Source organism: Drosophila sechellia, chromosome 2L (genome assembly GCF_004382195.2).
Source record: "Drosophila sechellia strain sech25 chromosome 2L, ASM438219v1, whole genome shotgun sequence".
In the NCBI taxonomy this organism is placed as follows: domain Eukaryota; kingdom Metazoa; phylum Arthropoda; class Insecta; order Diptera; family Drosophilidae; genus Drosophila; species Drosophila sechellia.
The window spans coordinates 2235501-2250205 of record NC_045949.1 but is presented as its reverse complement, the minus strand read 5'-3'; the positions used below and the strand labels follow the sequence as shown (position 1 = coordinate 2250205).

The following is a 14705-nucleotide window of genomic DNA, read 5'->3' as shown; positions in this document are numbered from 1 at the left end:
TCCGCGGAGAATCGCTTTGGATTTGCCTTGGTTACTTAGTGGATATTTTGTTACACTTGGTTACACATTGTGTTCCATTTTTGAATATTTCTGTTGAATTTGTATATTGCAGTACAAACACCGAGTTCGTACTGTTCAGCTCTTCCACCATACAAATAACTTCAGCCAGAACAGAGAACCCATCATTCAAGGCGAATAGTTTGACCAATAACAACGGGGGCATTGTTGCGAGAACCTCCTGCACGGAGCATTTCAAGGACTTCACAAAGGAGCTTCGCTATCCTTTGACTGATGACATTTCTGGGCCTTCAATGGATACCAATGGGTCTAACGAGCTGTGGGACAGGTCAGTGCCACTCAATCTTCTGCGGTCAATCGCGGGTCAAAGAGCAGGTGGTGGGTGATGGGTGGTGGGTGGTGGGCGTGGCCATTGGCTAATTGGCGGCCGTAGTTCATTAGTGTGCGAGTCACACGTTGATTAGGCGGTTTTGATTCGGATGCGGTTGCAGTTTGGTGTCGCAACCATAACAACAATAACAATCAGCTGAAATTGATGGGCTGGAAGCAGGATGCAAATGGATGGCACAAAGGTGTCCTTTGACCCGTTGCAATGCCTTTCATTGAGGCAGAAAGATAATGATGATGATGATGGCATACGGGTTAATGGGGTTACTAATATTTCTTAGTAGAAACCATAATACTAAATAATTTACTGAGTTATGGAATTGAATTTTGTATGGTCATAATGGATTGACACGCTTGTTTAACCATCTTATGTTTCAGGTAATATTTTCCCCGTCAAATGCAAACAAGCCGCAGACAGCGGTGGACATAACTGGCAACAATGGCGCCTAATCTCGGCTTAAAACTTACGACAAAACTCCTGGTGAAAACGACACCGGACAAACCGAGTGCGAAACGATCAAAGTCAGTGGAAAAGTCCCTGGGGAAGAGCTCATTCATCGGAGACAACGGGCAAACAAGATGTGCTGGGCCCATAAATTAGCATCACTTAAGTGGCCAGATGAGAGTTCCTCCGGGGGGCGTGTAATCCTTTCAACGATTAATTGCAACCCAGCATCGGCTGACTCCAAAGATCTCGTTGACTGGGGCCCTGGAAATGTGAATATAAATGGCTAAATCAGAATGGGACGTACACAAATGTCATGTGGGACAGCTAATGATATCTACAAATCCCCAAACTCAATCAATTGTGGGGAGGAGAGATAAACTGAAGGGAGCTACACTGAGAAACAGAAAAGACAAATGTAGTTTTCGACTTCGAATTTATATCTTTATCTTAAGTAATTTGTAAATAAATTGCAAGAAATCTTACTTCTTAGTTCTGTACATCACATTCGATTGAAGGCGGAATAAATCGCATAAAAATAAGACCAGGAGAATAAAAGAGTCTTAAAGTCGTGTCAGGGAATTTTGACCTTGATTAACCCCTCTTGCGCCGTTGCCAACTCTTTCCCACTGCCATAAATCGTTTTTATGGCTTTCCATTACGCTGGGCAACTGCATTACGTATACGTACGTATACGTAATGTGCCTTGGGCAGCCTTGCACTGGTAACCCATTTTTATGTACGCAATTTTTTTCGCACTAGGCCACACATTTGTGCAGCCTGTCGCCAATCGGTGACTTATTGCATTTTCCCCCACCAAGTCCCGATTTTCCATTGCCTTTTCCCCCGATTTTTCCCGCTTTTCCACGCTTTGCGGACCCACTACGAGCAATGCAGTCAACTGGAAACGCACTGAGCAAATAAACAAAGGAAACGAGGCAAAAGTCTAGAGGAAATGCATTCTGTAAGGTGGATGGATGTGGGTGGAGACGTAAGTTGGGCGGATGAGGCGTTTTCCCGGCGTTTGGTGGGTGTGGGAATCTTCCGAGGTCCGGACCTCGGCTTCATTTGCCTGCCAAAACGGATCTCTGGGCCAAAGTGAGTGTGTTCACCTTGACTCATTCGCGGATTTTTCCTTTTCCTCCATTTGCCGCGGCATCTTTCCCTGATTTTCCAGCGCCCTCCTCGCGTTTTCCTCCTTTACCGTTTGTTTGGCTTTGTTGATGCCGCTTTAACATTTTTAATGAGTTGCAGCGCACAGAAGAAGGGTGTCCTGTCAAAGGATTAAAAGGACTGAGGGGGACTTGTAACATTTGGAGATCACAACTTTTACATTTCTTACAGAGGCAAAGAGTGAGAGCCGTTTCACATTGGTAAAAATCTCATGAACAACTCATTTTGCCTGCAAAATAGATAGATTAAATATGTTCTATGTGACACACAGCTGAAAGTGATGGAAATTAAATAATTAGAAGTATATATCCGGAAAAATAAAATGGAATGTTTGCTTAATTAAAGCATAAAAAGGATGTTATACTTTGCGAATAAACACATTAAACGACCAGCATATTTATATTTATTTCCCAGCCAGCCAACCAAACAGACATAAAATCGATTGTATGGCATTTCTTTGTGAAAATGATAAAAATGCGCCAATTATTCCGTACGTTTTCGGAAGTGTTAATTCAAATATCACTCTGGCAATTTAAATTCACTGGTTTTTTCTGCCATGTTCAACTAGCGTGTTTGTTTCGTCAATTGGCGCTGAGTGCCAGCGGGAAGCACTGCACTTCGCAGTGATATCGTGTCAGTTGCAATGCAAATTATTGCACTTAAAAGCACTGGAAAAAATTGAGTAAAAGCGCACGGATCGAGCAGGAAGGGAAAAAATCACTTCACAGTGGAGTGAGTGACTGACGGCGGCTTACGCATCGCTAAATATTAAAGTGGCAATGAATACAGATTGTCTCGTCAAAAGGCCGCAATCCCACTTCCACTGCGGCGAGCGCAGGACAATGAAACGGGGGACATGTGTGCGTGGCAGGACTGGCAGGACTCGAAGAAGGATCCGCCCCTGCGGAACACTTAAAGAGTGGATTGAGCACCCGTTTGAGGGGATAACTTTGATGCCTCAAAGCGATGTGAAGTAAAGTGAAGTGAAGTCCAGGCCAAACTTTCGATCTAAGTGATTCTTAGCCAGTTAATTGGATCAACTATGTTTGTTCAGCTTCCTGCTAGCTCTAATATGGAAATTTATGGGGCTAAAACTCGGACGTAAGTGGGCGAAAAGTTCGCCAGCCAGCAGCTGTTCTCCTCTGCCGGAAGTTGGGCAAACTTCAAGTTCAATGGCCACGTCTGCGTCCAGTTAGTTGGGGGCTTCAATGAGCTGCCCAATTAGGCGGCTCCATCTCCAGTCCACTAATCTTAAAATTCCACTTGAATGCCCGTACAATTCGAACGCTTTCGTGTCGGGCGCCACTTCATTTCAAGTGGCCAACGGCCTTCAAAAGAGCTTAGACCAAGGCCAAATCAAATATTTGACAGCCCGCCGGGGGCCAAAGTGCAAATGGGAAAAGCTGTCGAAAGGAAAATGTCATCCCTTGAGTGGCGGGCGATTTTCCACGACAAATTCAACGAGAAACCATTAATTCCGCCGACGGAAACATACAAATTCAATTGATGAAATTAATGAAAAGTTTATTTCATTTCCTCGTTTTCCTTTATGAATTCCGTTGCTGTAGAAAATTTCTGCTAATGGCAGAACCTGGAATTCTGGCTCAATTACAAAAAATTATGTTTGTGGAATGGCTGGACTGGCGAGCTAAGAAATTGTATCCAGAGCTTAATGACATTTTAATTTATTTGTTAGTCACTAATGCTTGTGACTTGGAGGTTACTGATGTTTTGCTTAAGGATACATTAATATTAAATGAAAGTTACTACATTTAAGAAACAAATATGGTGGTTTTTTTCGTATAAACCTTTTCGGAACGAAGTCTGCTCGACTACAGCAGTGGTTACAAACTGGAGATGATCAAAATACCCCGATTATACCCATCTATCCTCCGAACGAACAACTTCATTTGGAAATTAAGAGCTCAGCGGTTAAGCAGCTTACGAGGTGCCCTAAGCCTTATGGCCAAGGTGTTGGCCATCAGATCGAATGGCCGCAACGACAATTACATCTGCGAATGGCCCAGTAAATATCCGGAGCACAATTGGATGGCCATGGGACCGTGTCAAGAGCTAATAAGCAGCCTCTTTCGGATTGAGTTTCGGTGTGGAGGCCTGGAAAGTTCATTAAGCCGGTGTAAGTTAATTAAAACGCAAACAGGCAAATGGCAAATGATCAAAGTGCCAAAGACAGTGGTCCCGAGGGGCGGGAAAGTGGTATGTCGATGGTGTTGGCGGTGCCAGTGGTGCCGGTAGTACCGGTGGTGTCAGTGGGTCAGGCCCTGGGTGAGTGGGTGTTGCTATAATGGCAAATCACTTTGCACCGCAAACAGAGTCCACTGAACTGGCATTTGAAGCCTCCTCCACACGGGATACAGGCCTTGCCACATTCACTTGCCATGTTAACTGCAACATGTGTCAACTGGGTTTGCGGGCTTCAAAAAGGGTGGGAAGTTGCGGTTTCGGTTCCCATTCAGCATTCAGGGGCGGACAGAAGGAGTTTGGGATCCAGAGGATCCCCACCACCACCTCCACCACCAGCATCATCATCATCATCGACGCACACCTCGTTGACTCCGATGCCAGCGGAAATTTATTGGAGCACATCAATTCGAGACCCGCTAACTGTGCGCCGAAACTCGCAAAAGGCCGAACAACAAGTTAATGGGTGAGCCTGGTCGAAAGTCCGGCTATCAGTTGGATGATAATTGCAGACATACTTCATCACGTCCTCACAAGCAATAAAATATGGTGAAGAGATAGGAGTTCTTGTATCTAATTTTGTGATGTCCCCGTGAAATATGTAGGATGCTGTTCTCGATGCTTTAAATGTTCCATTTCAGCCTCGTAGATTTTCTTATCAAGTGCAAGGCCTTTCGGATCATAACTCATCCTTAACGAAAGCCCATTTGCGGGGCAATTAAGAAACGAAACTATGCAAATTTAGTGTTCGGCGAAAGTTTGTACACTTCCCCAGTGCGGAAAGTGCACCTTTTGTGCGGCATCGTTTTTGGTCGCCCACAATTGTTGACTCTTGCATAAATTATAATTATTAAGTGCAGCAGCCACGCCAGCAAGAAAACCCAATTTATTATGCTTTGTTTTCCCTGTTTGCAGTGCCTGTGTTTCTTGTTTAGTTTTTCTACCCTCGGCTTGTCGTCAAGAGCACCTACTATATAAAGCCATTTTAGTAAGCCATATTTTTTCGCCCCCAAAAGTGTGCTACATTTTTTGTTGCTTCTGCATCGATGCGTGCTCCAAAGCACAAGTGGCACAAATAAAGCCATAATACCTGTGCAGTAACAATAAAGAGTATTTAATTTTAAAGAGCGCTAAATAGAAATGTAAACAAATTAGCAACTATATACTTGGAAATACTTTTTATTGTTTTGTTTTTAATTCTAAATTCATCACTCAAAGCGAAAACTTCCCTCTCTTAGTATTCACCTCGCTCTTTGCGTGGGAAATTTGGTGAGTTTGCGTTCAGCTGGAAAACTCTCTTTTATTACTAGTGTGCGAGTAAAAGTCCGTGTGCGTGTACGTGTGCGCAGTGCGTTTGTGTGCGTTGGTGAATCTTTTTGCCGGTTTGTTTATCTTACATTTCAAGCATTTTGGTGAGGTTTTTTTTTATGCGCTTCTTTAGCCGGCATTTATAGCCCATTCAAAAGAGAAACAAAAGAGCGTGTGTTTGTGTGTGTGATTTGAGCTGCCAATTGATTGTTTTTGTATAAATTTAAGTGGGCGTGCATGTGTGTGAGTGGGGTCCTCGAAGGCAGACTGCAAATATTTACAAGAGCTTTCATTTGTCTGATTGATTTATTTAAATATTTATGTACTTTCTATTTTTGCACAGGGGTTGTGCGAGTTGATACTGAGGGTTTTGTTAACTTCCATTAACTTCCATGACAATTAGCGCTCGCGACATGTCCATTCGGTAAGCCATAATTAAATTTATGGCCCCTGGCAACCTCATAACCCACTTTAGAGCCGCGCCGAGATACACTTGGACAGCAAATAGAAATATAAATCAACATGCTGCAGAGAACCATGTGTAGATGGCATGGTTGGACTGGGATTGCTGGCAGGGAAAAGGGAAAGTGGAAACTGGTCAGAGACCGGATGACCGGGCAATGGTCAGCGATAATATCTGGAAACTTTGGGACCAGAAGAGCCACAGAATGTGGGACACATGCTGGGGCGATGGTGGTGCGGCAGCCATAGAAGTGGCTCAATGAGACCCACTTGAACCAAAACCCCAACAAATGCGGCTGCGGCCAAAGATATTTAGTTATTTAGAAAACCGCAGAGTGCAAAATGCCCACCGAATGTGCCAATTTCCCACTCCCCCATCGACGGGAAACAATTAAAAATTCGTGTCAAAATACGAACGCGAAGAGGTGGCAAGAATTTTAAATGCATTTCAAGGTTTCTCCACCACACGCAATGTGGCACAGCGATTGCATGTGGCATGCACCCAGCACCATCAGTCATTTGAAAGGGTGGGTCTCATTTAGCGCAAATTAATTTTAAATTACACATACGCCGTGGCTTCCCATCCATCAGCAAGTGGCACCCTTTAATTAATTGCATTTGGTCCACCCGAACGTTTTTTCTGCGCCTCCCTTAATTATAATTAACAATTTTGAGCACTTTTGACCGTGGACTAGCATTAAGAAAGGTAACTGAAACTGTCCTGGGGTCAAATAACTACAGACGATAAACACAAGCTCGAATGCCACATTACGTATACGCCATGTATTTTTAAATAACGTCAGCCGAGAGGCAAGCAAAGTACAAACAACTCGGAGCCGAAAACGGGAAATTGTGCAACAAATATAATAAAATTTATGGTTTTCAATTACTCACGAATTAAAGTGATGATTATCATCAAGAAAATTGATTGAACATGATTGGTTGTTAGTTTGCAGCACATCATTGATGCAGAAAAAATTAAAAGCTTGCAAGAAAATTAGTTTGGCCTGCACATGAATGTAAAATTGAAATTAATAACACTCAAAGGATTACCAGCCTTTGACTTGTCGGCCCAGACCACTCCTTCTTACTCCCGATTGCCTGGCATTTTTGAGTTGGTTTTTTTCAATTTTGCGCGCACTTGACTTGTCGGTTTATTGACACGCCCCGCACACGTCAATCATTGAATGACAGACAGCCAAACACTCGACTTGGAGAGCAGATTGACAGACGTGTATCGAGAAGTCGGTGCTGCTGAGCTGCATCCTTCAGGTTTTTAGCCAGACATGCAGCTCAAGTGCAACTCAGCCCCGATTTCTGACGTCCGTTGTCTACGAATATTTGGTATTCAATCCAAACATTTGTCAAGCCATTCAGGCAGACATGTGATGTTGATGCCTGCCAGTGATTTTCGATTTGCAAAATTGATTCTATTTCATTTCGGCAGGGCATATGTTGTGGTGTATTGTTGTCGTCTTTTTGTTTGGCGCATAATTCACTGCGAATGGGCTGCAAATTACCCATGAAAAGCTCAACATAATTCATCGACACTCTATAATTAAAGTCATCAGTAATTTAAATGCCAGACAATGACAGATGACAGGGGGTGGAAAATAGAATAATTATTTGACATCCACAGGCTAATGACTTTTGGTACATAAGACCATTGTGAGCACTGCAATTAGTGGAAAAAAAATGTTGAAATATAAATATTCGATTCCAATAGTGGGTCTAAACGGCATTTTTGATTCGTTTTAACATCTAACTGTCAACCAGTTGGGCGAATGGTACAGATAAATTTCCCACTAAACTGGAACTCCCGCGCTTTGCTGGCCATTTGTCACATTAAGTATACGCCGTGGTGCCACATAAATTGTCGCAGATAGAGTGTCTGGGTAAACGGATACTTTGTCTTGCTCGCATTTTAATTGAGTACATTATACCGCCGCCCGAGATGCTGAGAACCTTTTCTGAATATTAAACGCCATTAAGTGTCCCCCAATCGGCCATTTGGCCAGGACTTTTTCCCTCCGCCGCTGATTGATTGCCGGCCATTTCGTAATTAGTGACACATTTAACCATTCATTTGTCCATGTTTGCTTGTTGGCCAGCACATGTTTGCACACTTATTTGCCTGATGTTGGCCTGTCTGCAGGACCAGCAAATGCGGAGTGCAAACAAGCTAAGCAAGTCGAGTGTTCAATTAACAGCAAATTCGAAAATTCAAATTGCCAACTTTTTCGTAAACTGCAATTTGTGCAAATATTTGCAGGGCCTTTCATTAGGGCCCAATTAAAATGCATGTAATAAACCGCAAGCAGCTTAAATAAACTTTAGCTGAGCCTATGGTTTCAAATATTTTGGGTATGCAAGCTATTTACTCGGCCACTCGATCGCCACTTAATTAAATTGATGAATGGCTTAGGACTTAAGGTATTTACACAATTTACTATGTAAAAGTTATTAAGGAAAAAGCTTTGCATGCAATTGCCACAAGTCACAAGCAATCATAAAAAATTATATTTTGAACTTTACAGTAAGTGAACCCCAGTTTAACCCCATAAATCATATCACAAATTTAATTATATATCCTAAATTCAATTTCTTTTGCAGGCACCCACGATTCGTGGATAAACTATATTCCAAAATTTGCCATTAATCATCGATGTTCAAACGAAATTGCCTAGAAATCGCCAGCCAAGCCAAACAAGCTCAAACTCTTTGCATAAATCTCGACCAACTTTTGCAGTCGTTTCAGATAAAAAGGGGAGCAGGACTAAAACTGTGCAAAAATTCAACGAAAATGGTGATATTCCACACTTTTCAGCTATTTCTTTTATTATGCCGTAACTAACCAACTCAACAGGAGCAAAATCTGGAACAGTATTGGCCAAAAGGAGTCAACCAGCCGGGCTTTGACAACGCTTTCCGTGCTCCATTCGCCGGATCCAGCGAAGCCAGTTAACCGCAATAATTTATGCCTTTGAGCCGTGTTTGAGTCAAAGTCTTTTGTCTCTGTGTGTGTGGGTGGGTGGGTGTGTGTGGTGTGGGTTTGCGTGGCCACATAATTTTGCCTATTAAAGTGAAACACTAACAGCGCTTATCATTACAGCAGAGCACCGGAAAAACAAGGCAAACAACAGCGAGCATCTCAGCTGCGTGGCGCATCCTTTCGTCGACGCCATTTTGTTTAGTTTATGCCGTGCCAGTGTGTGTGTGTCTGTGTGTTAGTGTGTTAGTGTGCTAGTGTGTGTTTGGGTGTCAGTATGCGGCTGTGTGTGTCTGACGGGGAAGTCCCTGCCTCGCACTTCCTAATGCAAAAAAGCGACTTTTCAGCACAAATTTTTAGCAAAATTAAAATATTTATGTTGCCGACGTGCTTAATGCCCGTGCTGTTTCGCCCCAAAACCCGTGTACCCACTTCCCCCAACTTTCCGCCACCCTCTTGTTTAGTTTTCGGAGTGTATGGGTTTCCTGGTCGGGACTACGTGCGTGGTACGGATGCTAGCGATGATGAGCAGCGGTTGGGTACACTATCCACGAAAGGGTATTGGATTAGCCTGCCACGAGTTAAAAAGGGAAACTCTACTGAATCCTTGGAAAGTCACTTACCGCTTGTCTAAGCTTAAATATCAATCTGAAATGATGAATACTCACAATTCACAAAAGATATAAAGAAAAATAAAGGAAGTGCGGAAACTTAAAGGAGAAAAGAAAATATTTTAAAATTTTTGTTTAAAAAACATCACCATTAATGCCGTTCAGCTCATCCAGAGCATTTCCCATTCGATATTCACCATTTAATTATATATTCCTCTCCAGTTTTAATGTTGAGCTCCCACACACACACACATATACATATAACACGCTCACCCACACTCACGCATCCTGGGGCAAATGCCCTGCATTAACTTCCTTCCTGTCCCGCTCTCTCTTTCGGCGAAAGGACGACACTGCCACTTAATGTTCGCGCTTTAGCAATATGAAATGCAGGACGAGGGTGCTCCGTTTTGCCACGGCTTCCGCGGCAAGCTGCAGTTGCTGCCATATTAAAAACAATATATTTGCGTCAACTTTCGCACTGGTCATTTATGGCCTTCAATGGCCATTAACTATTTACATTTCCGGCTGCACTTTGTGCGCGCACATGATTTACACATTTGCGGGCATTTTTAAAGTGTCATTAAGATGATGGAGCAAGAAACCGAAACCGGGGGAAAAAAAGTAAATTAAAGCAAACGCCTTAGGCGTTGTTCCACTTATTCTGCAGATACTTGCTCTACCGGCCTTTATTTTTTCTGTATCTTTTTAACGCTTGCCCTTTACATTTCCCATTTGCCGCCTGCTCCTTGTTAAAAACGCTCGAAATTTATGACTATTCTGGGACCTGCGGCAGCTTGCGGCTGAAATGCTCTTAGATTTTTCCACTCTGCCTTCTGCGGTTTGCTTCCACTGGGCTCTTTTTGCCATCCATTGTCCTGGATTGTGGTCACAGGGTTTAAAGTTTAAGCAATTGCAGATTTGCCTTTTAATTGTTGGCCCTGTTTTGGTCCAGGAAGCAAGAAATACATTTGGCAAACTCTCGAGTTTGTAATGGAATTTCCAAATGAAAATGTTTTTTTGCCATTCCAATCTGGAAGCTAAACACAATTTTTTCTTAAGTGCTAAAACAAATTAAAACTTGCTCAAAACAAACAAATTATATCATATTTTCTGATTAGTTTGCAAATACATAGTTTGTTTTGTTTTATTGAATTGAATTGATAGCTGGGTAAATGCTTTACACCACTCAAAGGTTGCTCCAATCGAAAGTTTGAGCAAAGAGGACCGAAAAAGAAGTTCTCTCAAAACTCTTGCTTCCAATTTTTCAGTCGACTGCATTTGATTTCATTTCATTTCTCAAGCCAGCCACGACAGATGGCAAATAAGTTGCCCATACGCCACGTTGTGCAGAAGAAAAACGCAGAACAAAAAGCAGAAGGAGCCGGCGGAGAAAACCTCAAGAAATTCAATTCCATAACAAATGAAGTGCAAAACAGATGTCCATCTGTTCACAAATGTAAGCTGCGAACTTTTGAGTTGGGCAATGAAAATACAAACGGAAATTAAGTCGACTGCCAGCTGATAATAGCTAAAATATTCAATGTGATTTCTGACCTCAGGCTTTCTTTCTGCTCTATTTCTTTCTTTTTCGTGTGTGTGTGTGTGTGTGCTGTCCAGTAACTTAAATTTAAACAACTAAAAGCGTGGGCCAAAATGAACAACAAAGCTGCTGCAACTCGCAGAGCAACAAACTAAAACCCACAAAAACCAAAACCGAATGTGGATGATGGAGAGTGTTTGTGTCGATGAGACTGCGGCCGCATTTCGCACAAATATTGACACATGTGCGGGGCGGTTGGAGCTGCAATGACCCCCTGCCCATCCCTATAGCAAAGCCCCAGCATCCCATCCTGATCCGCAGCCCGAAAACACTACAAAAACCCAACCTGTCCCGACCATTAGATGATTTATAGGTCAGAGATGCCAAACCGATGCCGAAAAGGAAAACAAAAGCGAAACCGAAATGAAATCGAGGTCCGGCAACTGCAACATCGATTGACAGGAGCTGCAGCTGAAAAGACTGATGCACTGCGAGAAAAGTATCCCCGAACTTTGAGTACTATAAAACCAAATGATCTCATCAAGGGAATAGTTTTTGAGTAGCTAAATAGCAAAGTTTTCGATCTTAATAGTGCATATCGCACTGCGATTTCTCGCTCTGCATTATTCGGTTCCCCAAAGTTGAAACAGACACTTTACGGACGTGGCAACAAAGTGTTTTCCCCCGCTTTCCCATCCTTAGTCAGCAGTAATTAACGAAAATTGCTCTAATGAAAAAGGCTCTGGTAAATGTGGATTGCATTGACAGCAGTCAGGTATCGGGGTATATGGGGATATATATATATATATATTCGATTCCGCACATGTCGAGCCCGAATTTGACAGAGGGAAAGTTTTAGGTTCCACCGGCATTGTTCTGCGCGCTCCTATTGTTGATTAATAATTCAGCCGATGTCGGAACAATGGATTGGATAGATCCGGGTCAGGGTTCGGCCCAGTCTGGTCACTATAACGCAGCCCTGGGCACTGCCAGTTAAGCATCGATGTGACAGGCGATATGAAGGGAGCATCGTCATTGTTGTAGTTCAGATTTAATGTCTGCGATTCCAAAGGACTCGTTTTTAAAACAATTATGGGGGTGGGGGGCACCACCTTAAGGTCTTAAACACTTCGCCATTGAAACCACATATATGCGATTAAGCAGCTTAAACAGCAGGAAGCTTAGTATGTTAAACGAAATTTCCATATGACAGAGCATTTGAGGAATGTTTTATTACACCTTTCACTTTTGATATCAAGAAGCAATTTAAATATTCCAAAACGATTCACCCGAAACTTTCACTCAGTTACAATGTCTTACTGTCCCCTTTTCCACTTGCCTCCGTTCACATTCCCATAGCATCCTCCTGCTCTCCGCAGTTATTAACTATTCATAACTTTTTGAATTCAATTTTAGCAAGTCCTTGTCGTCCTTTCACACCCGGATCCAATCAAGGAATTCCCCCGGCTAGCACGGCGATCCCAGAGCAGGTAAGCACTTTAAGGTGTCATATGTAGCTAATGTGCTGGCATAAGTTTGTGCGATCGGGACGAAAACGAAATGGAGACCTCGCCTGAATGGAAGTGACCACAGCAGGATATCGCAGGTGTTGGCAGGACATAAATTCAAATTTGTAACACAACTTGTTTCGGACTGTGGAACTGAAAGTGGCGGAAGTGCGAGCGGAAAAATTGAAATTAAAAACTTGTGCTGTTCGAGGGTATGACAATAACAAGGCACCCACATCAAGCATTTGTCCTGTCGGCATTTGCCTTTCACTCCATCTCCATTCGCCCCTGTCTATGTATGTGAGTACAAATGTCCTTTGTGCATATGTGTGCGCCATTGCTGTATGAATATTCGTGTGGCACTCGCTCGTTTATTTGCTCGCATTACAATTACCAAAGGACCAAAAGGACCTCGCCGCCCGTACACGTACGCAATTTGTTTGCACACCTCCACCTCCAAGGGAACAGGACATAGGACACAGGACATAGGACACAGGATGCAGGAGCAGCAGCAGGACTAGTGTTAGTTTGCCCAGTTACACAAACAAATTAATTTCGGCCAGGCATTCGAAATGTTTAGCACATTTGGCAACGTTTGTAATTGAATATCGTTCGGGGACTCAACGAAAATTTCACAGCCAAAACACCAGCCAGTGGGTCAAATTATGCAAAACTAATTATGATTATACGATGAGCATCGCATTGTCGACGGGCACGCCCACCGAAATCGAGGCCAGGATGTCACAATAATGCGTCAAATGACGCGTGGCCATCGCCATTCACTGGAGAATTCCATTACATGGATAAAAATATTCTAATAACATGAAAAACACGAAATGCCCAGCGTTATTAGAGCTAGCTAATAGGTGTTGTCCCAAATTATTGATGACACTGAATGATGATGATCTCAGCATTCCAAATAGAAACCTAATCTCTGTCGTAATAACGAAAATTGACAGCCTGCATTATGCAAAATGAGACTGGTTAATAATTTGCAAGTTCGCAATTATTTCGCAGACATTGTTGATTTGATCAATAAAAGATGGAGAATCTACAAAATAGCTAACATAATGCAAACTAAAAGTAGTTTAGCTACAAGGTATTAATATCTTAATTAAATATTGTATTTAAATATTTCACATTAAATAGCAAATGTTTGAGTAATTAAAAGGCATGCAAAATCATGAAATCAAGGCACAAAAAAAAATATATATTTATTTACCTTGTTTATTACACTTTATTTATTTGCCAGCGGAAGTTGTGAAGCGGCTCCTGTGTGCAGGATATTAAAAGGACATGTAGTCATGCATGTAAAGTGCCGACGGTCACATATGGAGGCTGTCCTCGTCTGCTTTTCACTCATTTCCCCGAGTTTTCCCCACACATTTGGGTCCTGGAAAATTATTAGCCCGAGAGGGCAATGGCTGGCCGAAAAAAAGTTGCGCACTCATTTTTATTTTCGAGGTTTCCGCCGCAAACTTCTTTTGTGGGCTGTCAGAACGCTAAGTGTTGAAAGCGCCTTTGTGGGCCACAGAGAGAATTTTAATTAAAACTCCTAATGAATTTTTAACACGATCTCCGGCAGAACATAAAGAACAGGAGCGAAAAAAGAAGCCGGAGACAATCCCCGGAGTCTGCGAATTGCCTGCGGTTTCCTTGCTCCATCTCCTCGCTTTTTTTGTGGCTAAAATGATGACCACAAGAGCAGCGCCAAAAAGTCATCACGTGACCACACGATTGTGTGGTCAACACGTTAACCCCTCGATGCCTTTTGGCCCAGAGCCTGATCCCTCGCCCCCTATTTGGATCCCTTTCGGATCCAGTGCTAATGACATTTCAACTATTTTAATCTTCTCTCTCACTTGGCATTAATTAAATTGCAATTTCTTTTGCCTGTGGTTTTTGCCCATACTCGTTCAAGTATTTACACAAGGAGCGAGCACACTTTGCGGGCAAAAGTCGGGCAAATCCGCGAGGATAAGCCCCAACAACTTCCGATTAAATTGACAACCCAATTAGCTAAGGAGCCTCCGGATAGACCATAATACTTCGAATATCC

At 42.8% G+C, this 14705-nt stretch overlaps 1 long non-coding RNA gene across 1 annotated transcript; it reads left to right on the top strand.

Annotated features, from left to right (window-relative positions):
- The first annotated feature begins 87 nt into the window (after positions 1-87).
- Positions 88-1392, top strand: LOC116800749. Its single transcript, XR_004361605.1, has 2 exons — positions 88-346; positions 784-1392. It is a non-coding gene; the product is annotated as an uncharacterized LOC116800749 (long non-coding RNA).
- The last annotated feature ends 13313 nt before the right edge of the window (positions 1393-14705 follow it).